The 25,131-nt window shown below is 51.6% G+C and overlaps 1 protein-coding gene across 7 annotated transcripts in view; it reads right to left on the reverse strand.

Annotated features, from left to right (window-relative positions):
* Positions 1–25,131, reverse strand: part of DLGAP2 (DLG associated protein 2) — a 259,502-nt gene that overhangs the window by 234,194 nt on the left and 177 nt on the right. Inside the window, exon 1 of one of the 7 annotated variants that reach the window (XM_056114027.1) lies at positions 24,588–24,711. The exons of 5 other annotated variants lie outside the window; for them this stretch is intronic. The gene's annotated coding sequence lies outside the window, so the exon portion shown is untranslated. Of the gene's footprint in view, positions 1–24,587; positions 24,712–25,131 lie in introns of those variants that run through there. One more of the 7 variants, XM_056114032.1, reaches the window with a different exon arrangement.

The following is a 25,131-nucleotide window of genomic DNA, read 5'->3' on the forward strand; positions in this document are numbered from 1 at the left end:
GTGGAGCCACGCTAACCAACACACATCACCAGAGCCACATGCCACCAACACACATCACAACACAGACCGAGAGTAGCGCTGTGTTGGAGCAGGGTCTGGAAATGACCCCACTTGGCTGTACCAGGGAGAGGACCCCTGTGGGAAGAGCTGGCTCATGTGAGGGAACCCTGGGCCTGTGGTGGGAAGGGCCATGGGCACTTTCAGGCACCTCTGTGGCCGGATACACAACCACATCCTGCAGGCACTTGAAACTGGGTCAGAGACACGGACACGCCCAGGTCCTCCCCTCAGGAACTCATCACGTGCATCGGCCTTTCCACGGGCTCCCTGGGCACAGTCCTGCACAGCCCATGCTGGCATCAGAAGCAGAACCCAAGTCCTGTGGAATACTCAGAGAGGGCAGACAAGAGGGATGCAGCACAGTCACAAGAGGGGGAAGTGCCTGGAAGCCAAGGACAGGATTAAGAGCAACCAAAGCAGGGAGGGTTCCAAGCCTGGCGACCTGGACCTGGACAGCAGCAGTGAGTAGGTGACCCCAGCCCTACTGACCGCCTCTACTCAGGTTCCCCATCCCCCAGCATCCCGCAGTGCTGCACTGAGGCTCCCCACCCCCACAAGGGCTCTCAGGGACATAGTCCTGGGGCTGGAATTGTGGAGCAGAAAGGGGTGAGTGGAGGGAGCCAGTTGCAAAGTGGCCACACCCCTGGGACAGGAGCTGAGCTACCAGCAGCCGGAGTGCGAGCAGGAAGCAGAAGCCCAGTGGGGACAAGAAGGCTGCTGGACCAGGACACAGTACAGGGCCCCTGAGCTGCGGACAGGCGCCATCAGCCCTGAGACCGGTTAAGGATGTCTCCCAAGCCCCAGAAGGAATGCAGAGAGAACAAGTGAGGACAAGAGACAGAACAGCAGGAAACGCAACCCCTCCCCCAGCAGAGGAAGGGGCGGTGTCTGCAACGATACTGAGACATCTGCGAGATGCCAGGTCAGTCGAAGGGGATGGGGTGCCAAGACTTTCCCTGGCGAGCAGACTCGCTCCCACAGTAGGCAGGGGACAGTGAGGACACAGACGAAGAGTGAGGACATGTGGGGATTCATTTCTGGCAGGAAGGGGCACGTGATGTGGAATCGGGGCCATGAGTTCCAAGAACCTCCTGGCCATATCCAGGGCAGGTTTTGATCCCCTGAAGACAGCATCCCAGCCCACAGGAACAATGGAGACAGGACGCCAGGCATGAGGCTCCTTCACACACCAGGACCCCTCCCAAACCAAGCACCAAAGTCTGAGTGAAGAAGAAACAGGAGCCACAACATACTTTTGTTTTCTCTTCGCTTCCTGGGCCACACCCAGTGGTGCTCAGGGCTTACTCCTGGCTCTGTGCTCAGGGATCACTCCTGATGGGGCTCGGAGGACTATAGGGGTACCAGAGATCCAACCCACATGCAGCTCCTATAACACACATTTTGATTTCTTACAGGAGTCCTCACTAGAGACCTTGCTCTGAAACACATATCCAGGGACAGAGATGGGCCCAGGCTCAGATTTCAGATCCTTCTCTTAAAAAATTTTTTTTTAATTTAAAGAGCTGTGATTTACAAAGTTGTTGATAGTTAAGTTCTAGGCATATAATATTTGAACACCAATCCCATCACCACTGTCAGCTTGCCTCCACCAGTGTCCCCATAACCCATTCCATGTCTTGCCTGTCAATTTGACAGGCAAATTACAAAGTTCCAGTGATTGGAGCTTAGATCTCATATTTTCAGTGCTGAGAAAGATTCCAGATCTATCTAAACTTTGTTCCCCGCTGTCCCTAGGGCAGCAGGCGAGGAACATTTATTCATCTGGGGTAATTGGGATGCAAAGTAGCTGCAGGAAAGGTTCGCAAGCAGAGTTAGCACCAGCTTTAGTCAAACGCTTCACTCCATGTGTTTCCTGAAGAAGAAAAAAAGGCTTCTTGAGTGCAAGGTCAGTGAATTGTGCAGCCTTACATAACGAGGCAGGAATCGATGAGGCAAGTACAGCTCCAGCCTCACACTGCCACATGCGACATTCTACTCTTTGTACAGAGAAAGCACAAGTTACAAGACCAGAGTCTCCCTGCTCCACCACCACCAAATGGCACATGCACACTGGGCGTGAGGCACTGGCTCTCGTCATCTAGTAGGTAGCAACAGAAAAAAGATGAGGGAGACCAGGAGGGACCCCAAGTTGAGAAGGAGGCTGGTCTCAAAACTCCTCCCAAAGACATTGGTGGAGGGTAGTGGGTACTGGTGACAGAATTGGAACAATGTACGCCTGAAGCTCAATCAAAAATATCTTTGTAACTCTGTAATTCAGAATTCAACTAAAAAAGAGAAGAAAGTTAAAAAACAGAGATCTCTTCTCACAAGACTGGCAGACAAAAAACATCTGCCAGTGGTCAGTACGCTCCTGAAGCACCAATGGAACCAGGGACAGACCAGAACTCAAGACGAGCTCAAATGTCCACTTTCTGTTATGTGCTGTTTGCATTTTCACAACTTATCTCCACCCAATTTACATCTTATTTCTTTCCATAATTAACGTATTTTTGAGAATCAAAATCAGGTGCTACATGAAAACTGACAAGAACTGAGGGTGGTCAACCTCAAAGTGCTGATTCACAGGAAATAATAAAGTACCTTAATATTTTAATATGTTGTTTCCTATAATTAATTGCTGTCAGTGAAACAGAATAGTCATTATTTGCTTTCTATTTCAAAGACAGTCTGCAGCTTGCTGGTCTACTCATGAAACTATGCCATTATCAGTATTATAAATCATGGTGCCTAAAATAAACATTTTACAAAAAGAATGGGTATGGGAGAGACAGTACAGGGTTTAAGGCATGTTCACTGCATATGGTCAACCCTGTTTTAATTCCCCAGCATGGCACGTGGTCCCTCGAACATCACAAAGAGTGATCCTTGAGCACACAGCCAGAAGTAAGCCGTGAACACTGCTGGGTGTGGCCCCAAAATAATACAAAAACTATGAACGAAGCATCATAACTGGAGGTCACCAGGATACCCTGCCATGGATGTGAACAGTGACACCCAAAAGCACACACCAAGCTCTTTAGCAAAATTACAGGTATAAAAATAAGTTCCATTACTTTATTATTAATCACTTAATCACTTAATCCCCGTTATTCATCGATTTATTCGAGCGGGTGCCAGTAACGTCTCCATTCATCCCGGTTGCGTGCTAGCGTAGCCCAATGGTATCTGTTCATTTTAGGAACATGTAGAGCCTCAAACCGATCATTTAGGGTCTTGACAAAGAAGTCTTGGCACGTGCTTGGCAACGTGGCTTGGCACGTGCCTCAGGCAACCACAAGCAAACGTCCAAACTGGCAAAACAGTGCAGAGAAGCCATCAAGGATGACCTCAAAAACAGGAGAGCAGCAGTACTGGTAGATGCAGCAGAAGCTGGAAAAAACATTCGTAATGCCCGCCTGTCCTTCACCAACTACAAAACCAAGATGACTGCCCTCCGACATCATGATGGATCTATCACTTTATTATTAATATGCCTAAATATTCCCAGTATCTGATCCACAATGTTATTATCCCCTAAATGCATTTAACTCTTTTTTTGTTGGTTTTTTTTTTTTTTGGACCACACCTAGTGGTACTCAGGGCTGACTCCTGGCTCTGTGCTGAGGGATAACTCTTGGCAGGGCTTGAGGGACATACCCGATGCCAGGGATCAAATTCAGGTCAGTCACATGCAAGGCAAGCACCTTATCCACTGGATTATTGCTCTGGTCCTACATTCAACTTTTTAACAAAAAGAAAACTATCGCATAAAAATTGGGTTAGGTTATCATTGCCCCAGACAAGTTCAACAAACATGAAGAAACACGGACTTGTTCCCATGGCAACAATTACACGGCCGTCATTGGTTTCCGCACAGGCTTTGTCTGCTTGGGAGGAAACTTCATTTCTTCACACATCGCCTGAGGTCCAACCAGAACACACTGCCAAGAGTTGCTTTTCCCACTTTACTTGTCTCCAAGAATCATGACCCAGACCCCCCGTCCCTCACCCAGTCGGCATGGAACTACCAATGGACACTACAAAGGGGCAAAAACCCTTCTATGAAAGGGGTCTGGGTGCACTACAAATAAACAAGAGCCCTCCATCATGGTGACAATCCGTCTCAAGTGTGCCAGCCCTTGCTACTCAAATCCCTTAATCACCTTGGGACACTGGCCAGGGAAGTGGGTTCCCTAGGGGTGGGTGCAATGTTGGAACGATGTATGCATGAAAGAATCATGAACAGAATTTGTAAATCTGGTACCTCAATAAAAATGATTTAAAAAATATATAAAGGGGGGCTAAAGCAACAGTACAGTGGGTAGGGCATTTGCCTTGCATGCAGTTTACCTGGGTTCAATCCCTGGTAAATCCCATATAGTCCCCGGAGTTCACCAGGAACGATCCCTGAGCACCGAGCCACGAGTGAGCCCTGAGCATCACTGGGTGTGACACCTGCGAGTTCAAAAAATATGTGGGTGCTGCACCTCCCATCCTCCCCAGGATGCAGAAGAGACCGAAGCAAAGAGGCAGGGGTGTCCACGAGAGGCCGAAGCACAGAGCCCAGGGTGCACAAGAGGCCAGAGCAGAGACTGCAGTGAGAGCTGATGAATGACATGTGCACTGAGGCTACAGCTCACACTCCTCCCCTCAGAACTCACGCTTTGGTTTTATTCAATGTTCCCAACCAAAACAATATGAAAGTGATGTTTTCAACAGTGCAGCTAAGACTGAAGAGATTAGGTAAGTATTCCGTACAGAGGACTGACCCAAACTTCCACATTGGTAAGAGCTTCTGAAGACCATCCACAGAAACAGTTGCTCTTATAAGGCATACGAGTTAAACAAAATTCAATTAGGTGAGTTAGATGCCAGATGCAGCAGAGAAAGGGTGGCCTTCATGAAGCCTTATGTTCCCTAGGCCCATCCCCACAGCTGCACCTTACACACACACACACACACACACACACACACACACACACACACACCAGTCACTGGGCTTGTCCAGTGTCCCTAGGTCATAGCACTCCAGAGACAGATTCACAGCTGTAAGAAAGTGGGCAGTGCAGGGGACCATCCAGGCTCCAGGTCAGAATGGAGAATGAAGAGTGATGCACCCCGAGGCCTCCCCAGCCCTTAGATATCACCAGGAAAAGGTCAGCAAGTGGCAGAACCGGGGAGGAAATAGGAGCCAGAGTGGGCAGGCTGGGAGCAGGGGGCACTGGGGTCTCTACATGCACTGCTGACATCTCTTGATTCAGATCCTAGAGGGAAGAGGACGGTGGTCCGGGGAAGTCTCGTGTCCTGGACAAACTGACTACATGTGAGCCTGCCCTGTAATCGACTAATCTCAGCATGCAGGTGAGTTACCTGTCCTCAGTGCTGGCCCATGCCGCAATCACCACCTGGCCAGGCACCTGCCATCAGCACGCACATGCATGTGCTGTCTTACCACTTACATATGACCCCTTCCATTCACCTAAGGGAATGCATACTGTTTTCTGCCTTGTGTCTCATTTTAATGTATAAGTACTTGATTCTTTTCAGTGCTGTCTCAAATAGAATCGTCTTTTTTGATTTCCTCTTTTGAATACTCATTAGCAATAGAATAATGCAACTTATTTTTATACCCTGTAACTTTGCTAACATCATTTATTTGCTCTTACAGTTTGGAGCTTTGGGGTATGTGGCTTCTTTGAGGGTTCCTACGTATAAGGAGTTTGTTTCTCTGAGCAAAGACACATTCCTTGGACTGTTACCACTCTTTCATTTTTCTTGCCCAATTGCTCTGGCCTAAACACCACACGCTGCGTTGTGTAAAAATCATTGGAGCAGGTGTGCTCAGCCGAGTGGGCAATCAACCAGCCTTGCAGAGGACGGAGCTCCGAGCAGCAGACATTCACAACGTGCTGAGTGGAGGTTCCCAGGTCTGGGCACTGACTACAAAACCCAAGAAATGTCCATGCAGATGGCCTACAGCCCATAGTGCTCTGTTCCACCCAAAGGGCTAAAGGTCAAGTGCACCAGTCTGCTGAAAGCGAGCGCCAAGTGGGTGCATGTTCCTGCACCTGTCTCAGTTTCACAGGAAGAGACTCACTGCAGTGCCAGGCCTGATATCAACCTTCAGAAACGTGTATCAGCTAGAGTACGGGCAGGAGGCAGGACTGGCCACTGCTGAACCCAGGCACACATCTGCCATCCTACAGGCGTGTGGATGTAGGGTGCTCATCCTGGAGACACAAGCAAAGGGAGTCGTGAGAGATCAACCTACCGTTGTAAATTGTGCAAGTGTTGGCACGTGCGCCCAGCACGTGGCCCTCAGTCACAACACCTAATTCTAGACAGCGACGTCACTGTTCAGAAGGCTCATCCCAAGAAGCAAAGGTGTCGGGGGTGGGTGCTGGCTGAGATCGCTCTCAACAGACTCAAGCACCAGGTCCTTCTGCTGCTCGCCGCCCCACGAAGCGCTGCCTCCACACACCCACATCTCAGCCTCAGAGCAGGGAGTGAGAAGCAAAGCCAGCACCTGTCTCAACTCTGGCACAGTTGCAGGTGACAGTACCTCCTGGGAAATTCCACTAAAACACAACAACCCGTAAGTGACGGGACAGAGGGGCACTAGAACTCGTTACCTATTGAGCATGCAGGTTTGCATGTGTCGGTTAACAAGGACATTTTATTTAGCTCTGGGAACTGTGTTGTGTCCCTGGAAATTCCTAGACTGGTACTGAGCCCCAGGGGTGAGACCAGAGGGAGACAATCGGGACCATGTCTCTCTGAGATGACCCCAGCTGAGCAATGATATGTGGGTTGCTCCTGGGGGGACCACATGTGGCTGTCACTGGGATCTTTACAGGGGCAGTAAGGGACTACCGGAGGCCAATGGCCACCAGAAGCCACCCCCAGCCTGAGTCTGTGTTAAGGCCGCCGGGTGGGGCAGCTCTGCACAGCTGCAGCGACTGTGACCTGTGCTGGGGACACTTCTCACCAGGAGACTGGCTCCAACCAGCCATGTCAAAGAGTATGTGAAATCCAGAAAGCATAAACTACCATTTCCATTTGAAAATAAAAATGATCAATTATATGCTCATTTTCTAAATCATTCGCTTTTCTTCAAATTTCATGCTCGACCGTATAAAACACTTGAAAAGAAATCTGTGTCCCTCTCCCCAGTGAGGCAGCTGTCCATACAGAATTAGGAATGGTATTTTTTGCATCCTGATCTGAGGCAAAAAAAACCGTTGCTAGGTGCCGAGAGCAGCTGGTCCTGGGAAAACAGAGCTAGGCCAGCAGAGGGCGCGAGCCTGCCTTCCTGCAGACGTTCTGATTAACCAGAAACGCTCTTCTCACGCCCTGTCATCCGCGCTTTTCCTCTAAAATTTTCAGGAGTCACACCTAGATACAGTGGACTCAGTCCATATTAATGAGAAGGCAATCCTTCAGATTCAGGGCCACATCTGAATTTGTCTACATCTCCAAAGTTCTCTCCAGGCATCCATCACCCAGTGTTCAACCTGGACAAGCTGGCCTGTCATAAACGAGGGACAGCATATAAAAATGAGGTGGGACCAGTTCTTCTGGAGAGTTCACACAGTGGGTGCCTGCCACTGCATCATGGCGAGGACACAGCACAGAATGCAGGCTCAGCCCACAGAGCTGGCCGGGCCATGTGGTCTAGCCATCAGCCAGCGACTGGAAGTGACATGCCCTCCCCCCAACCTCTGTGCCCCTCACCCCGTGACACCCTGCCCTGTCCCCCTCTCTGGGCTCTTAGCTCCGCTCAGCACTGTGGCTGAGAGGCCCGGCCACGTGTGCTGCCTTGTGTCTGGTTTCAGAAACTGGATCTTCCTTTTCTTAGGCAATCTACCTAAAGGTGTGTTCGGGTTACTGACCTTTCCAACAGAACAGACTTCTGATGCTATTAGTCTTCCTCATTGATTTTCAACCCTCTTGTGTTCACGCTGATCTTTAATGTTTTCTTCCTTCTGCTCTCCCAGGATTCGGCCTCCTGTTCTCTTCCTAATTCCTTAAGTGACATGTTTAGGGCATTGATCTCTGCTCTGTCTAGTTCTCTGACATCATATTTGGACTGAACTTGGGAGTGACTGGTTTTCTTGTTTCTAGATTTTGTTTTTCACTGGGGACATAGCTGGTAGTGGTGGGGACCAAGCACAGGGTCACTGTACTGTGTCCCTTCGCAAGGGCTCCCTGGGCCTTTGGGTGTCTTCCTATTTCCTGAGACTTGTTCCTGGCTCACTGAGCAGAGTGCCAGTATGCCCCACGGAAGGGTGACCAGGTGATTGCTGCACCCCCACTCTGTGATACCAAGCTTCAGTCTTGGCAAGGGAGGAGGACCAGCCTCAGGGCCCTGCTGTCCTCAGGGCGCACGGTGGACCCTCAGGGTTGGGTGAGGCCCTTCACCATGAGAGCTGGGTCCTCTCTCCTGTTCTCCATCCCAAGCTGTCCTCTTGACCTCGGCTGTCCTCGTGCATCTGAGAGGAAAGTGCTTCTGGGGGTGCTGTGGTCCTGTGTTGTCTTTTGGGTCTGTTGCCAGAATGAATAGCAGCCCAATGCTACTGCCTGTCTTTATGAGGTCCATAAGCTAAAACTAGCTTTTACGCTGGTAAATGATTTTTAAATCAAGATAATCATATTTCACAGCATGTGAAGATGGCAAGATTCAAATTTCAGTGTCCATAAAGTTTTACTGGAATACAGCAGGCCTTCTGGATGAAATCTGTCCAGGGCTGCCTGCCTCACACCAGAGGGAGGACAAACTCAGCAGATTCTGAGAGGCTCACGAGCCCCTGAGCACCCAGGCTCCCAGAGAACCCCCCACTCCTGACACTTGCTGGCAGTCGAGCCGTGGGACGGCACTAGGGCAGGCGTGGGCAGCTGTGGCGTGACTACTGACCTTGTGCTACTCCGAGGGGAAGGCACCACCCTCGCCCATCCTCCTTCCTGCAGCCCAGGCAGCAGCGAGAGGCTGGATTAAACGCCACCACATGCTCCCAACACACTCACTCCGGGTGGAGAAAAGCAGAGAGGGCCCAGCTCTCGCAAGAAAGGGCCTCACCCAAACCCAGGGTCCCCAGCGCACCCTGTGGACAGTACAGATAAAACAACTTCTCTCTGGGTCACTTCAGGACGACGTTGTTATGCTGCTATGACCTGATGTATACTGAAAACCCTGCCCCTAACAGCTGCTGGATTTCACTGTCATTTAACAAATCAACTCAAACGCCATCCGTGCACCTGGCAAATGACTCTCTTGTTCCTGGCACAACAGATGTGTGGATCTGCCTCTCTTAACCAGGAACCAAAGTCACCATTGATGGTGGAGAATGCCCAGTTTCTGCACTTGTGGGCAGAGCCACAGCCAAGAAAGAGGAAACAGGAGTCTACCCATCAGCTGTAAGACAGACCCACTGATCACCAATTGGTCACCAATGAGCCAGTGATCAAACTGTCTCAGCTGAAGAGGGCCTGGAAAACACCAAAGTCCGTGTTACCTTTTCTATTTCTGCAAACAAATCATATTTCACATACATCAGTATACCAAAGTTCAAGACCAAACGCCAGCAGATAACTCCTATTAGAAGCTGGGAGAGGCTGGGACCCCATCCCCTAACCGCCTCTCACGCTTAAAGACCCTCGGTGGTACTGCCAGGACAGGAACACAGCTCTCTTGGCTGTTAACCGGCTCCAGCACAGCAGAGCAAGCCACTCGCGGCCTCCGTCCAGGCCAGTGCACTCTGGCTACTAAGAAGCACCGTTCTTCCTGGACACTCTCTTTGCTCTAACAGGTCACAGTTTCAAACATCTGCTGAATCTCAGGCACCCTAAGTCCCACAGCAAGTGTCTGTGATAGAACCTGAATTGTTAAGGTCCTACTTTAGGGAGTTGGCTGTGAGCCAAGCTACTTGACACCAGGGGCACACCACCTGTTCCCACATTATGCCCCCTTCTGTGACCGCTGGGGCACCCAGGACAGATAGCAGGTCTAACCCTCACTATTGAGGCTGTCAGTTAATGAAGAGAATCTCCCGTCTGTTAGCTGTGGCTTCATAAACTTTGTTGCCCCTTTGGGGTCAAGGCAGTAGTATAAGAGGAAGGTACTTGTCTTATACATGGCTGAGCCCAGTTCAATCCCCCATACCACATATGGACCCCCTGGCACTAACAGAAGTGACCCCTGAGCACAGAGCCAGAAGGAAGACCTGAGTACCATTGTGTGTGTCCTGAAAAAAAAAAAACCCTAGCTGTCCCTTCAATCAGTGCATACATGTGGATAAGGGCTAAGCTTTCCTGGTCCCCTAACCACAATGCTACCTCATCACTTTCTTTCGCCTGAATGCTAATTGCACTGATGCAAGAAGAGCATCCCTGTCTTTCTTAGTCTGCCACTAGCCTGTGTGGTTGTCCCCACCTTTCAGTCTGAACCTGTGCTTCTTTCTCCTGAAAGCTCACGCGTGTCTTGTGGGTGTCCTGCTTCATCCAGCCACTCTGTGGCCTTTGACAGAAAAGCTCAGTCCATTGACATTCACGGCTGGAGTGATAGCACAGCGGGTAGGGCGTTTGCCTTACAAGCGGCCAACATGGTCGACCCGAGTTCGATTCCTCCGCCCCTCTTGGAGAGCCCGGCAAGCTACCGAGAGTATTCGATATGCCAGACACAGAAATTACTTATATAAAGGAATCTGTTACCATTTTCCTATGTGAATTTTGGTCATTTTTTTCATTCAACACTTGCGATGGTGTTTTTCGTTTGTTTGTTCTTAATAAGAGTTCAGTCAGTAGACCTGGCAGAGCTGATTTAAAAGAAACACGTCTTCAGCTGTTGTTTTTCTGAGACTGCTTTCATCCCTCAAATCTGAGTTACAACTTGCAAGATAAAAGGTTCTTATTTGCAAGTTCTTCTCATTCAGTACTGGGAATGTATCATTCCATTCTGTTCTTTCTTGTGAAGAGTTTCATTTGAGAAATCCGATGCAAATTTGATGTGAATTTTATGTTTCACTTGTATTTGAGTCTTTACTTCTCCCTTGATGTTGTAAGCAGTTTTATCCTACTCTTATTCTTTCCATATATGTGCACCTGGATGATAATAGGGGATTTATGGCACCCAAGACCACCTGGAGAGCACATGTGAGGTCACAGAAGACAAAGTGTGAGGTCACAGGGGAGCACATGTGAGGTCATAGGGGAATGCGTGTGAGGTCATAGGAGAGAATGTGTGACATCACAGAGGAGCATTGTGAAGTCTCAGGGGAGAAGGTGTGATGTCATAAGGGACCATATGTAAGGTGACAGGGGAGGGTTGTGAGAAGATCACAGGAGATGGTGGCATATTCAGTGATAAAAATTCACAAAGATAACTAATGAGTGTGATTTTATAGTGAATTCAACAAGGCACTAAGAAATCCAGCTTCCACCCCATCTAGATTCTGCTCCAGACTGCACGCACCATAAAGGCATCTGTGTTAGATGTAGGTAAGACAACCTCAAACCATAAGACAATCCCAAGAAATGGTTTGCTGTTGTAGAGACAATTGCAGGGTCCTGGGGGCCACTGGGGCCATGTCTGGAAATTCGAGGCATCCAAATTAGACCTTATACATGTAGAAAATTCCAGGGGCCCAAACCTGACACTCATCCATACAGGGCATATGGTCCAGGGCCATCACAGTCCTGAGAAAGTTGTGGGGATAGGTGATTTCTGGCACATTCCTCATCTCAGCACCTTGTTTGAGGTCAGAGAGCTACTGAAGGTTCCCCAGGGAAGGACTGAGGAGGGGCACCAGAGGGGTGTGTCCCCAGAAGGAGAGAGAGGCAGAGCCCTTCAGGAAAGGGGAGGAGAATCAGGCACAGTCAGGCAGGAGCCAGACGCACAGCAGCGCCAGGAGAGAGGACCCTTCGCTGAAGGCTGGGAGAGCCAGAAAGGAGAACTCTGGGTTTGACAAAAGCACGCCGAGAAGTAAGGCGATAAAAATGGCTCAGAGGCGCAGCCCAGCAGCTGTGTGTAGGATGCTTCACGCCGAGAGAGGCCGGAGGCGGGAGACCTGCTGAAGGAGGTTCTGATTCTATTTCGTGTGGCACAGTCCTGGCCAGGCCGCCCGCTTAGGCGGCCTTGGGGGCCCACACCTTGGCCTCCAGTTGTACCGTGTGGATCCCAGGGCCCTATGCTCTGATGTCTGTTCTGGCATCGAGATTCCCAGGGTTTTCCTGGAGACTCTGGATGAGACTCCAAGGGTGGGGGTTGGGGCACACGGGCCCAGAGAGGTGCAGCAGTGAACTCGGCTGCGCGCCTGTGCCACGTGTTATCACTCTGCCTCACAGTTCTCATGCATGGTATTGCCTCCCTGCAGCTGAAGCTGTTAAGAGGCATTCCCTGGCAGTGGGTCCTGTCTACTCAGCCAGCCGCCAGCCCCTTCAGGGTCTGCGAGCACTGGGCTCCCCAAGTCTCTCTCCCCAGGCTGCCTCCCCCAGCAGGCCTCGGCCAAGCTATCACCATCAGGGTGTCATTCCAGCTTCTGACACTCATCCCAGTGAAGACGTCCCTGCTGCTACACACAGGGTCTAGCACACCAGAACGCAAATACGCATATGGACAGATGGACAAACAAAAACACTGTCCTCCTGTTGTTCATCGATTTGCTCGAGCGGGCCCAGTAACGTCTCCATTGTGAGACTTCTTGTTACTGTGTTTGGCATACTGAATACTCTCGGTAGCTTGCTAGACTCTCTGAGAGGAGCGGAGGAATCGAACCTGGCTCAGCCAAGCTGGCTTCGCACAAGGCAAACGCCCTACCGCTGTGCTATCACTCCAGCCCAGATGGACAGAGGATGGAATTCTGCAGGGACACACTCAGAGGTGGGCACCCCAGGCCTCCCAAAGCATCGGCTGCCATTTTCTTGGCTACTGTACATGGCAAGGCAGATCCATGGAAGGTCCTGGCCTGGGTCTCTTGGGGCTGCACACACACATCTGATGACCACTCGGTGCTGCCCCTGAGACCCCAATGCTCACCCCTCCCCGAGAGGCCCCAGCAGGGAGATCTCAGCACCCCTGGCTCCATGCTCACCCCCCAGGCTGCTTTCCTGATGCTTTGGGCACCATGAGCCTGTGGGAGCTGCCTCAGCCCTGACCCCTCCCAACGGGGCAGCCATAGGCACCTCTGCTCCTATGGGGCCCCACACGTGCCCATTTTCAACTCCCCAGGGATGAATCCACAGGCAGCGCAGCTCCCCACAGGATGTGAACAAGGAGCATCAGACAAAGCACGTGGTCCCGGACGACTCACCTGCAGCCCCACACAGACACCCGCCAGGAAGCCATGACCTCTGACATAACCTACGCCCTCAGTGTAGGTTCTCCACCCAGGACCCTCAGAGCCAGACTGAGCAGCAGGGAGGCCTGAGGCTGGATCATGGGGGGTGGAGGGTGGGGGGCGGGAGGTAGGGGGTCTCCAGCGCACTGAGACTGTCACCTGCAGGCCTGGGCCCTGAGCCAAGAGCTGGACCCTGTCCCCACTGGCAGAATGCTTCTGCTTCAAGAATAAAGACCAGGTCGGAGAAAGGAGGAGAAATGAGCCCTGGAGCCCAGATCTCCTCACGGTGGGATCAGGGGCCAGACAGGGGGCTGGAGAGCAGCTCTGCCCTCTCCCTCACAGTTCCGCCGGCGCTGGCTGGCCCCAGGTCCCACACTCGGAAGTGGTCTGACAGGTGTGGGGCTCCGTGTACAGGGAGCAGGAAGAACAGCTTCCAGCCACGGCCGTTCAGCCAGTTCCCGTCTCCAGCGACGCCAGCTTGGGCGCAGGATGCGGGCTCCAGAGAACAGCTATTTCCAGACTGGACATTTTTCAGACACTAAATTTAGCCAGCTTGACTTTTTTTCAGTGCTCTCTCCCCATTAACCCTGCGAGAGGGAATCTACATGCCATTAGGGAGTGAGAACAGCACGTCCCCAGGCAGGGGGTGGGAGACCAGAGCTGCCTGAGCAGGGACATGCAGGGACGTGGGTGGCGGGTCCGGGGGTGCGCGGGAGCACACGCCGACCAGGGAGTCAAGCCCGATCAATCTGTGCTGGTGATGGGTATGAGCTCACCCTGACGGCGTGACTGTCCACTGCTGACTCCCTGTGCTGCTGGCCTGCGTGAATTCCTGTCACCTCCAAGCCCACTGGACGTCTGCTGTACCCACACGTCCAGGACCACCTGTAAGCCATGTGACCCAAGCAGCACCTGTGAGCAAGACACAACCTTCCCAACCCCTGAGGGTACCAAGGGAACACAGCCCTTCCCCTGGTTTCTGCTGCCTCTTCTGCTGCTAGGACACTCACTAGACCAATTCCCTTGCACACCTGCCAGCACCTGCCTCTCCTGACCCTCAGCAGAGGACACATGCCCACAGCAGGAAGCAAAGGGGCCCCCGCAGGTTATGGGCCATGGAGTCCACCACTGTGGCCCAATGGAGATCAGGTGTCCATGGGCAGGAGAAGACTGGAGAAATGCAGACCCTCTGTGCTGCCTCATCCCTCCAGAGTGAGACAAAGAGAGGAAGCGCCTGGCGGAGAAGCACCTTCGAGGCAGGCAGAGGTGGAGCGCCCCTTGGCTCCGACCCAGGGCTCCATACCCCAGGTCTCTGTCTCAGTCACACAGCTCTCAGATTCGGATTTCCAGGCACCAGATCTGTGGCTGTTGTTCACCCAAGCCAGAGATACTCACCCGGAACCCAGTTAACTGCTTCTGGGGACCTGCTCAGGGAAAGGCATGAACTTCCAGAAGCACAGAAGCTTCGTCCTCAGAACAATGACCCGACACTGCACAGAGTCTTCAGTGCTGAACAGTTGGGGCCACAAGAAACAGCACACATGGTCGTATCATGCACAATGACGGTCAGACCAAATATTCTGAAAACATACTCGATTCTCAGGGATGACAGATGTTAGAAAAGAGGTTAGTTTCCCATTTGGGCTTAGAAATAAGATTAAAAAAAAGACCATGACACAAACTATAACTATACCCAGGCCTAGTGCCACTGGTCACTTGTGTGTCTAAGTTTGAACATTCACAGATTTTACAACCATAACACAGGAGCCCTTCACGGGAACTTGGGTGCGCTGTCTATCTTCCACTAGACAAAGGAGAGGACAGGTGAGCTGGGTGAGAAGAGCTTTGAAAAGTGGAAGGCACATCTGGAAAGGTAACCACCTCAGCCAGAGTGGGCCTGGGATGGACTTGCAGACACCATGTGACCCCACCTGACCTGACGGGCAAGTTCTAACCCCTGAGTTAACAAGTGTCAGGCAGCTCCAGAAGGTGACAGGCCTTTGGGTGCCACGTCCATTTCCCATTTGGCTTTTCTGAACCCTCTGAAAACTTTGCTGAGTGAAAGCACAAAGTAGCCCTTTAAGACACCACCAACAAGGGTCAGAGAGAGGTTGGGCACACGGGTTAGAGCACGTGCCCTGCCTGCAGCCAACGGCAGGTGGGTCTCAGCACCACCCACACAGCCTCAGAGGCCTCTGAGCATTTCCAAGGTAGTCTGAGTTACCCCCAGCACCACAGAGCCAGAGAAGCACATCCTCAGACCCCACAAGGACCTCCCAACCCCGTTGGGCAAGAATCAGTCCCGAGCACCACCTGGGAGCACCTCCCCTGCAAGAGAGCACTGAACACTGCTGACAAGAGTTGTAGGCGAGGTGTGGCAAACATCTGTCCCAACTAAGGGATCCCTGGCCCCAGGCTGGCCCGCTGCTCCTGTCAGCCATGGAGTGGCTATGATGATAGAGAGAAAGCCCTCACAGCAGTGCCTTCGCCTCCTCATCCTGGGCCTGCCTGGAAATGAGACATGAGGCAGAACAGGGCACCACCAGAGGTAGAATAGGGCGGCACTTTCAGGCCACACCATAGGCTCCCCAAGGTCAAGTCAGTCTTTGTGCTGTCAGCCGGGATGACAGTCACATGGGATCACACAGTTACATGGATGACACAATGTTACATGAATGACACAGTTATGTGGGACAACACAGTACATGGATGACAGTTATATGCGATGTCATGGTATGTGGAATGACACTATTACATGTCATGACATGGTTACATGGATGACACAACATTACATAGGATGATACAGTTATGTGGGATGACATGACTACATGGATGACACGTTTACATGGGACAACATCATTGCGCGGGACAATGAGTTATGTAGGATGACCGTTACACGGGATACCATTACATGGTTACATGGGACAACAGTTACATGGGTGGTACCACTATATGGGACAACAGTTACATGATACAATCCAGTTACATGGGATAACATAGTTGCATGGAACAATACTGTTAAACGAGACAACACAGCTCCACAGAATGACATGGTTACGTGAGATGACACCATTATATAGGACACAGTCACAAGGATCAGAATCAGCTGGGACAGCAGACTTAGCTGGGAGAAGGTAAAGCTCCATGGAACCACATATTGTGACAGCAAACGTGGTCTTCTAAAGAAGCAGACTCTATGGAACTTACTATTAAGTCTAAGTTAGAGTCAGACTCACACTCTACTTCCCCTGAACACTCAGGGAAAAGCACCTACTAGGAAATACACTGACTAAAAACCTATTTTCCATGCAATGCCACAAAGCTCCAGGGGCAGCTGTGCAGTCCAGGAGAGAGGAGCATGTCCTTCCTTACAGGCTGTCCAAGAGAATCAACCTTGCCCTGGACCAACCCTGGGTAGTGTGACGGGTACAGTCAGCATTTTGGAGGCTGCAGAGCAGAAAGGGCGCCTGATGACCACCAGCACCCTCTGCACAGAAGATGACAGGCTGTGTCATGTCATGCATGCAGCTTTACCACCTGAGATGAACACACTCTGACAGGAACAGAGGAGCAGGGTAAGAACCAAGCTGCCTGCCAATCCCACACCACAGATGGGGAGAACAAAGATCGATGGGGAACATTTTGATCCATGGGGAACGCTCATCTCTATAGGAGCACCCTGATTCATGGGGAGCACTCAAATCCACAGCTCCCCATCAGAATGAGCAGTGAACAGCCAGTGGTCCACAGCATTTCAAGAGCCTAAACACAGTGGACAACACGTTCACCCTCCAGAGCTGTGACTGCCCCCCCTCCATCCCACGGGTGCTGGAACTGTCTGGGTTTTGCAGACCACCTGCCTATGGGACCTCTTTTCCTGGGCTCCCCCAACTCCAATATGCAGGTGCTGCCAAGATGATCTCGGGTCTGGGAAAGGGTGACACAAGCTGTATGACACCCTCAGCCTACACAGCTGCTCCATAGTAGTGGTCACCTTCAGCAAGGGAAAAAAAAATCCTGTAGTACAATGAAGACCATCAGGGTTGGGTGTGCAGGAGGATGGTACAGAGAAAGCTGTGTGGGGATAGCAGGAAGGGTGCAAGACCCTGGTTTGGGACACACATGAAAAGGCTCTGAGCTAGGACCCCCAGGCGGAATAGAGGAAGCAGAGGGACCTGGAGTGAACCTGGAGGAGCTTCCAGACCTGGGAGCCAAGTGGTGAGGCCCTGAGGGACCAGGTGCCCTCCAGTCCTGCATACCTGTCAGTTCCCCCTTGTGAGGATCCGGAGACAGGCATCCCCAGGCAGGAGAGTGCTTGCTCTTCTTTTCAGTGTGATAACACAGTGCCCTCCCTCCTCATAACAGACTTATCTTCACATAGGAGGTTCTACCACTCTGAACTCACCCACCTTTTAATGGGATTCTTCCTAACATTTGACCAGGAAACAAAGTTCGAGCAAGCATCTGTTTAAGGTGATTCCCTATTAATACAAAGCTATTTTCCTAGGAAAGAAATGTTCCCAGAAATGGAATTTTGAGAAGTGGCTCTATGCAGAAGGAGAATGCTGTGGGCTACAACTCTTAATCAAACATCTCCAGAGAAACATAAAAACAGATTCGGGAGCCTAGGAGAGATAGGACAGATAGGCTTGCTTGCATGTGGCCCACCCCAATTCAATCCCCAGGAACCACATATGGTCCCCTAAGCCCTGTACCACTGGGCATAGCACAAAAATAAATAAATAAAAGATTAAACATTTTAAAATAAAAATGTATATATTCAAGACCAAGAAATGCTGCTGGAGCTTTAAAGGGCTACCTAATTCATCTCCTCCACAAAAATAAAACTTTGACTCTAATCATGGTGATACTGTTACATATCTTTCCATCAAATAGTAACATCACACACTAAACTGACCAAAAGCCTGGAAATGTAACAGTTAACAGTTGATGAAAATGTGTATATTGTCTGTAGAATAGATTCTATACTAAGTTTCTAATACAGTCAGAAGTGTTCAGAAATTGGTTCAGAAACTGTCAAAATATTTCCAAGAATGTCAGAAAGATGTAAAGTATCCTAAAGGAGCCAAAGTTTTCCTATGATAGGAGGATAGAAAGGCCCACAAGCCATGACACCAGTATAAGGGCCTGATGCGGCACCTGCCCACTGCCACAGGCGTGCTCACAACTCAGAATCAGTGCACAATCACAGGCCAGTACCAGAGCAGAAGATGGCTGGTTGTGGATTTATTTGTTCATTCAAACATTGTCATCTAAGGACCATGGAGAAACTGGAGACTGCTGAGCATCTGTTCTCTGGACCTACGCCCTAAGAATAGCAGTGGACACACGGCCAACCCGAGTTTGATTCCTCCGCCCCTCTCAGAGAGCCCGGCAATCTACCAAGAGTATCTCACCCGCACAGCAAAGCCTGGGAAGCTCCCCGTGACGTATTCGATATGCCAAATACAGTAACAACAAGTCTCACAATGGAGATTTTACTGGGCCCGCTCGAGCAAATCAATGAACGACGGGGAGGACAGTGCTACAGTGCTACCCATCCTGGAACCCTAAGACAAAGCTCCTGGCAGATGAATGTTCCCCAGACATGCCCAGAGGCTGATCCATAGAACAGTTCAATAATGACATCCAAGTACAGGACACAAGTCAGAAGAAGCAATCATGCAGGAGGCCCAAAAGAATGAATGGGAGGGTGCCAGTGTTCAGCGAGCCCACGTGGTCCCACAAGCATGCAGGAGTGATCCCAAATAAGAAATCAGGAATAACCCTGCCCTGCATGGTCTAAAATTTAAAGAAAAGAAAAGAAAAAAATAAGAGGAAGGGTGAGCACAGAGAGTTAGTACCAAGGTAAGACACCTTCCGTGCATATGGTTGGTCCTAATTCAATCTATCTCCAGCACTGCATAGTGTCCTGCAAGCACTGGTAGGAATGACCCCCGAGCACAGAGCCAGTAGTAAGCCTCTGCGCACCACCAGGTGTGGCCCCCAAACCAAACCAACAAACAAAACAAATAAATATAAGGGAAACAGAAAAGGATGAAAGAAGGAAAGACATAGGCATGGAAGCCGGCCACTGTGACTGAGTCACGAGGCAGGAAGCAGGAAGGGGTGGAATGGAGAGCTTGGTCTTGTCTCTGAGGAGGGAGGAGGGATGGTGCATGGGATAATGAGCCTGAGGATTCCAAGTTCCAGGATGCACGAGGCCCTCACAGGCTCTTTTCACCATCTGTCCACGTTGCCAAGGGCGCCCTTCTCATGCACACATGTCACCTCAGGTTCCACTGTTCATGCACAGACATCACCACGAGCTTCGCTGTTCATGAACACGTTACCTCAGGTCCCACTGTTCATGCACACAGGTCACTGCAGGTTCGACTGTTCAGGCACACACTTCACCATGGGCCTCACTGCCTATGCACACATGTAACCACTAGTTTTATGTTCCTTAAAATATACATGTGTGAGTTCTGGGTCATTTTTTCATCTCTTGCAAAGTATATAGTACATCACTTTAAACACCATGATCTAGTGCGTTAAAACATTTTTTTTAAATGTCCATACATTTTGGTCAGAACGATAGTACCATGGGTAGTACCCTTGCCTGGCACCCCACATGGTCCTCCGAACTCCACCAGGAGTGACCCCTGATCACAGAACCAGGAACAAGCCTGAGCACTGGGGATAGTCCCAAAATCAAATTAATAAATAAAATAAAACATCTGTACATTTCAGGGATAGACTGACTGCAAATGTTTATTCCTTTCTAGCAATGACTTATTTTTTTTTTTCTTTCTCTGCTCATAGAGCTTTAGAAAAGTTTTAGCAAAAGCATTGCCTAAAGAGAAACCAATCTCTCTCCCACCAAGGAAGAAAATCAAAGTCCAAACTCTTAGAGAAACTTCAGCCCTGCCATCCTCTTTGCATGTTAAAAACAGAAAACGGAATCCCAGGGAGGACTTCCTTGGTCTGCAGCCCTGAAAGGGTGATGGTGCTGCTGTTGAGTCCCACTGAGGCCTCCCCTTCTGAGTCTGGCCGGCTCTGCCCCCAAGAGTGACTGGTGGGGACCCCCTCCCCAGGCTGTGGCCCTTCTGAGCTGCCCTATGAGAGGAGGCATTTGAAATTCTCAGCTCAAATGGAATGTCATCTTCTTCACTGAAGCCAACCTAGAGACAGAGAGCAGATTTAAGGACTCCCTGCAGACATAGAGCACAGCTTGGAAACAGAAAACAGCGTGTGGATCACCTGGCCCCAGGGGCCCACACATCCAGCACTCAGGATAGCAGCCATTGGTCCTGAGGCCCCACACCTCCTGCATCTGCCCCTCATGAGAAACAACAGCACCCACTCCCGAGCCACTTTCTCTTCCAAGCAGCCAGAAGTGCCCTTCCCAGAAATGCCAGAACAGTGGAGGCCCCTGAGGGGCCCCCATTACAGAGGCAGGAGTCCGGGAGCTGTGAGGAGCAAAGCCTTTTCTTACAGAGCAAGCAACTGTGTGCGCAAAAAAAGGTTTCAAAAAGGAAGGCGGAGGCTTCGCAGGGAACTGCAGCGCCCTTGCCTCGTCAGGGCTGTTGCAAAAGTACATACTCCTCCATGGATGACCCAGAGCCCCATGGCCAGTCAGAAACCAGAGCCCCAGGTCACAGCCTCCAGCCCTCACGTGACAGACTACAACCCACAGCCCCCACATCACAGTCTCAACCCTCAGGTCACAGACCACAAGCCACAGACTACAACCCCCAGGTTCACAACCCACAGACCACAGCCTCCAGGCTCACAGATCATAGACCACAGACCACAGGCCACAGACCATAGACCACAAACTATAAACAACAGGCCACAGATCACAGGCCACAGACCACAGACCACAGACTATAGACCACAAGCCACAGACCACATGCACAGACCATAGACCACAGACCACAAACCATAGACCATAGACCACAGACCACAGGCCATAGACGACAGGCCATAGACCACAGGCCACAGACCACAGACCATAGACCATAGACCACAGACCACAGGCCATAGACCACAGGCCATAGACCATAGTCCACAGACCACAGACCACAGACCATAGACCACAGGTCTCAGGCCACAGAACATAGACCACGGACCACAGATCATAAACCACTGACCACAGACCACAGACCATAGACCATAGACCACAGGCCATAGACCATAGACCACAGACCACAGACTACAGGCCACAGACCACAGACCACAGGCCTCAGGACACAGGCCACAGAACATAGACCACAGACCACAGATCATAAACCACTGACCACAGACCACAGACCATAGACCACAGGCCATAGACCACATACCATAGACCACAGGCCACAGACCATAGACCACAGGCCACAGACCACAGCCTCCAGGCCTCAGATCATGAAATCCAGGTTAGAGATGAGAGACCAGCCACTACGGACAAGAAAATGTTTCTAGAGTGGATAAATATGGATAAGCATGAGATTACTGAGCTCACTCTGTACACACATGTAGCAGCCAACACAAAACACTTCAGAAGGTAAGAAGGTGACCATTTGATAGAAATATGGTTCTGATGAAAACAATTTGTCAGTAAACTACTCTGGCGGGAGGGGGGTTGTCAGGGGCCCCATCCAGTGACTCTGGCAATCAGGCACTGCAGTTCCATGCAAGGCCCAAGGCTGTGCTACTGCTTTGGCCCTGGGGTGTCAAACAATGGAGTTCTGGGCGTGGGGGGAGGGGGCGGGAACCTCCAGGGCTGAACCCAGCAATGCTCAAGGGAGCAGACAGAACAGGGGATTGAACCAGGGTGAGCCACATGCAAGGCACATGCATCAATGTCTGTGACCCAAAACTACTTACTTTTGGTGAAAAACTGCCTTGGACTATCCAGAAGGCTTCGACTGCAAGTTCCCAAATATCGTCTCTAATTTTTTAATTTTTTATTTCATTCTTTTGTAGGGGCCACACTTACTAGTTCTGGGGCTCACTGAGCCACACCCAGCAGTGTTCAGCAGCCCCAAGATACATCAGAAAGCTCCCTGTGGCCAGGGGGCATGTGGAGCCACAGTTTGGACTTAGGGCCTTTCATGTACAAAGAACAAGCTACCACTCAGCTGTGTCCTGCCCGATAACACTTTCTAACCAACAGTTAGGGGCTCTCACCTGCCCTGCTCACTGATTCGGTGATCATGTCAACCCTAGCAAGTTAGGCCAGCCATCCTCAGGGCCAATAAAATACACTTATCTCATCAGAGTGCATCGCTCTCCAAGCTAGGCAACTGAGAAATGGTGTGGATTTCCCTCAATAACAGCACGTCTTCAGTTTCATCATATAGCACACCACAAAAGAGGCCATGTTAACAAATTTCAACAGCCCACTGGCAAGTTTAAAACAAGATACTAGAAATGCTTAACTTCAGAACTAGGTACACAGGATTCAATGTGACTTAAATGCTTCACAGCACAAATTTGTTTTTTCATATATGATTTGCAATCTAAACCCATTTCCAGTGGAAAAGACAATACTGAGAAGAAAAGGGTTCTACAGAAGGACCAGTCCAGGCCACTCGGGAGAAAGAGTGGAAAGTAACCCAAATGCTATAAACACTGTAGAAGCTATTGATTCCACCACATCACAAGTCACCAAGACAACCCAAAGTACATAGAGTCACTGTCACTGTCACTGTCCTCCCGTTGTTCATCAATTTGCTCGAGCGAGCCCAGTAACGTCTCCATTATGACACTTGTTGTTACTGTGTTTGGCATATGTTTATTTGTCTCAAACAGCTCCACTTTGGAGAACACACTGCAAAACGCAAGGTTCTCTGGGAAGGCAGCGATCAACAGCATGAAAGGTGTCTCAGAATAGAATGCATATCTGGAAAACATGCCTGTAGTCAGAAAAATTCTGTGTGTGTGCGTGTGTGTATGTGTGTGTGTGTGTGTGTGTGTGTGTGTGTGGTGTCAGGAATCAACCCAGGACATCACCCAGGCAAGGCAAGTCCTCCATCACTGAGTCACATGTCAGACTTTAAATTTTAATGATTTCACCTGTTTAGATGATTTGACATAGTACTCATCAGACACGAAACTGGTCTATAAGATAAAATGTAATACGCAGATATGACAGTGAGATTGCATTCAAGGGTCTTCGTCTTTGTGGAGAGTAAGTGAAGTGGGGGCGATCACAGCACAGAGGGGCCTATAGATGGGCAGAGGATGGGTCCAGGTGGGTGCTGGGTGCCAGCACCAGGTGCTGCTCTGGGTCCTGTGCAGAGATGAGGTGAGGGACACTGAGAAAGCTCTGTCTTAGGAGGGCCACACTCCATAGTTACCATGAAAGCCAAAGCTCTGACTCACCCAGTTGCCCCCACAAGGCAATTTGGAAAATTCTGATTAGTGGCTTTTTTTTTTCAACATCAGAGTAACCACCTGACCTACCAAAACCCACCTTCATCACTTCCTCCATTCTGCCTTGGCTCCTTACTACCTGTGACCAAGACTGTGAAGAGGTGACAGAAACCGGTGTTGTGGCATGCCTCCAGGATGCGGTTTGGAAGGGGGTGTCGGGAAGAGTCCTGGCCCGGCTCTGAGGCCCACACAGAGCAAGGGGCAGAGAGAGAGAGACAGGAGGGAGCCTGGGACTATGTCAGGGCCAATGTCAGCGTCCCTGGGTCCTGGGTCCGAGCTTCCACCGGAACTACGGAGAAGCTGGGTGGGTGTCCCCTGCCTGGGGCGGGACCTCCCGGTGAGGACGACAGATAGGGGCTTCCTGGGACCCCACAGTGCCGCCGACAGCATCGATCCACTCAGAGGACCGGCTCGGACCCATCTTATTTTTTGCTTTTGCATCATAGCTAGTGATGCTCAGGACTCATTCCTGGCTCTGCGCTCAAGGGTCTTTCCTGAAAGGGCTTGGGGGACCCTCCGATGCCGAGGATCGAAATGCCCGACACGCAGGCTGGCTCTTAAATCCACCCTAACGGCTGCCTCTGGCAGCCCAAGCCCCAGCCCCAAGCGCGTACATCGCAGGGGCGGCGGCGCGGGTCCCGGAGCCGAGTTCCCCGGGGGCGCCGCGCAGCGCGGGGCGGTCGCCCCCTCCCCACCTCGGCGAAGTCTCTCCTCAAGCCCCCCTCCCGGGCCGGCCGGGGCCGCCGCGCGCCCCCCCCCCCCCAGCCGGCTCACCTGGCCGCGCCCGCGCGCGGGGCTGGAGCAATCACAGCCTCGTCGCTTCTCCCGCGATCCGGCGGGGAGCCCGCGCGCAGCCACCGCCGCTGCCGGGGGAGTCTTGGTTACAGAATCCTGCGCCGGGAGCGCCTCGCTTAGCAACGACCCTAAAAAAGCGCGGCGCGCGGCTCACACTCGCGGGGCGGGCGACGGCCACCCCCTCCCGGCGCACGCCGGGCCCCCTCCCGCGTGGCCCCGCTGGCCGCGAGTGGCCCCGCCGCGCGCCCGGGCCCCGCGCCCCCCGCGCCTGCCCCGTCCGAGTCGGGGTCGGCATCCGCACACGGGTTCCGGGGGGGCGCGGGGGGAAGGGGCGCCGCGAGCCCGGTCGGCCGCACCCCCTCCCCGGAGCCCGGCCGGGGTCCGAGGCTTCCGCGCGGCCGCGGCGCGCTAAGGGCGAGGCCGCCCGGACGGCGCGGACCCCGCGTCCCGCCGCGCGCCGCCGCCTCGCAGGGTCCCGCGGGTGGCCGAGGCCCGGCCGGGACCCCCGCAGCCCTGGCCCCGA

Source organism: Sorex fumeus, unplaced genomic scaffold (genome assembly GCF_029834395.1).
Source record: "Sorex fumeus unplaced genomic scaffold, SorFum_2.1 ptg000024l, whole genome shotgun sequence".
NCBI classification, from domain to species: domain Eukaryota; kingdom Metazoa; phylum Chordata; class Mammalia; order Eulipotyphla; family Soricidae; genus Sorex; species Sorex fumeus.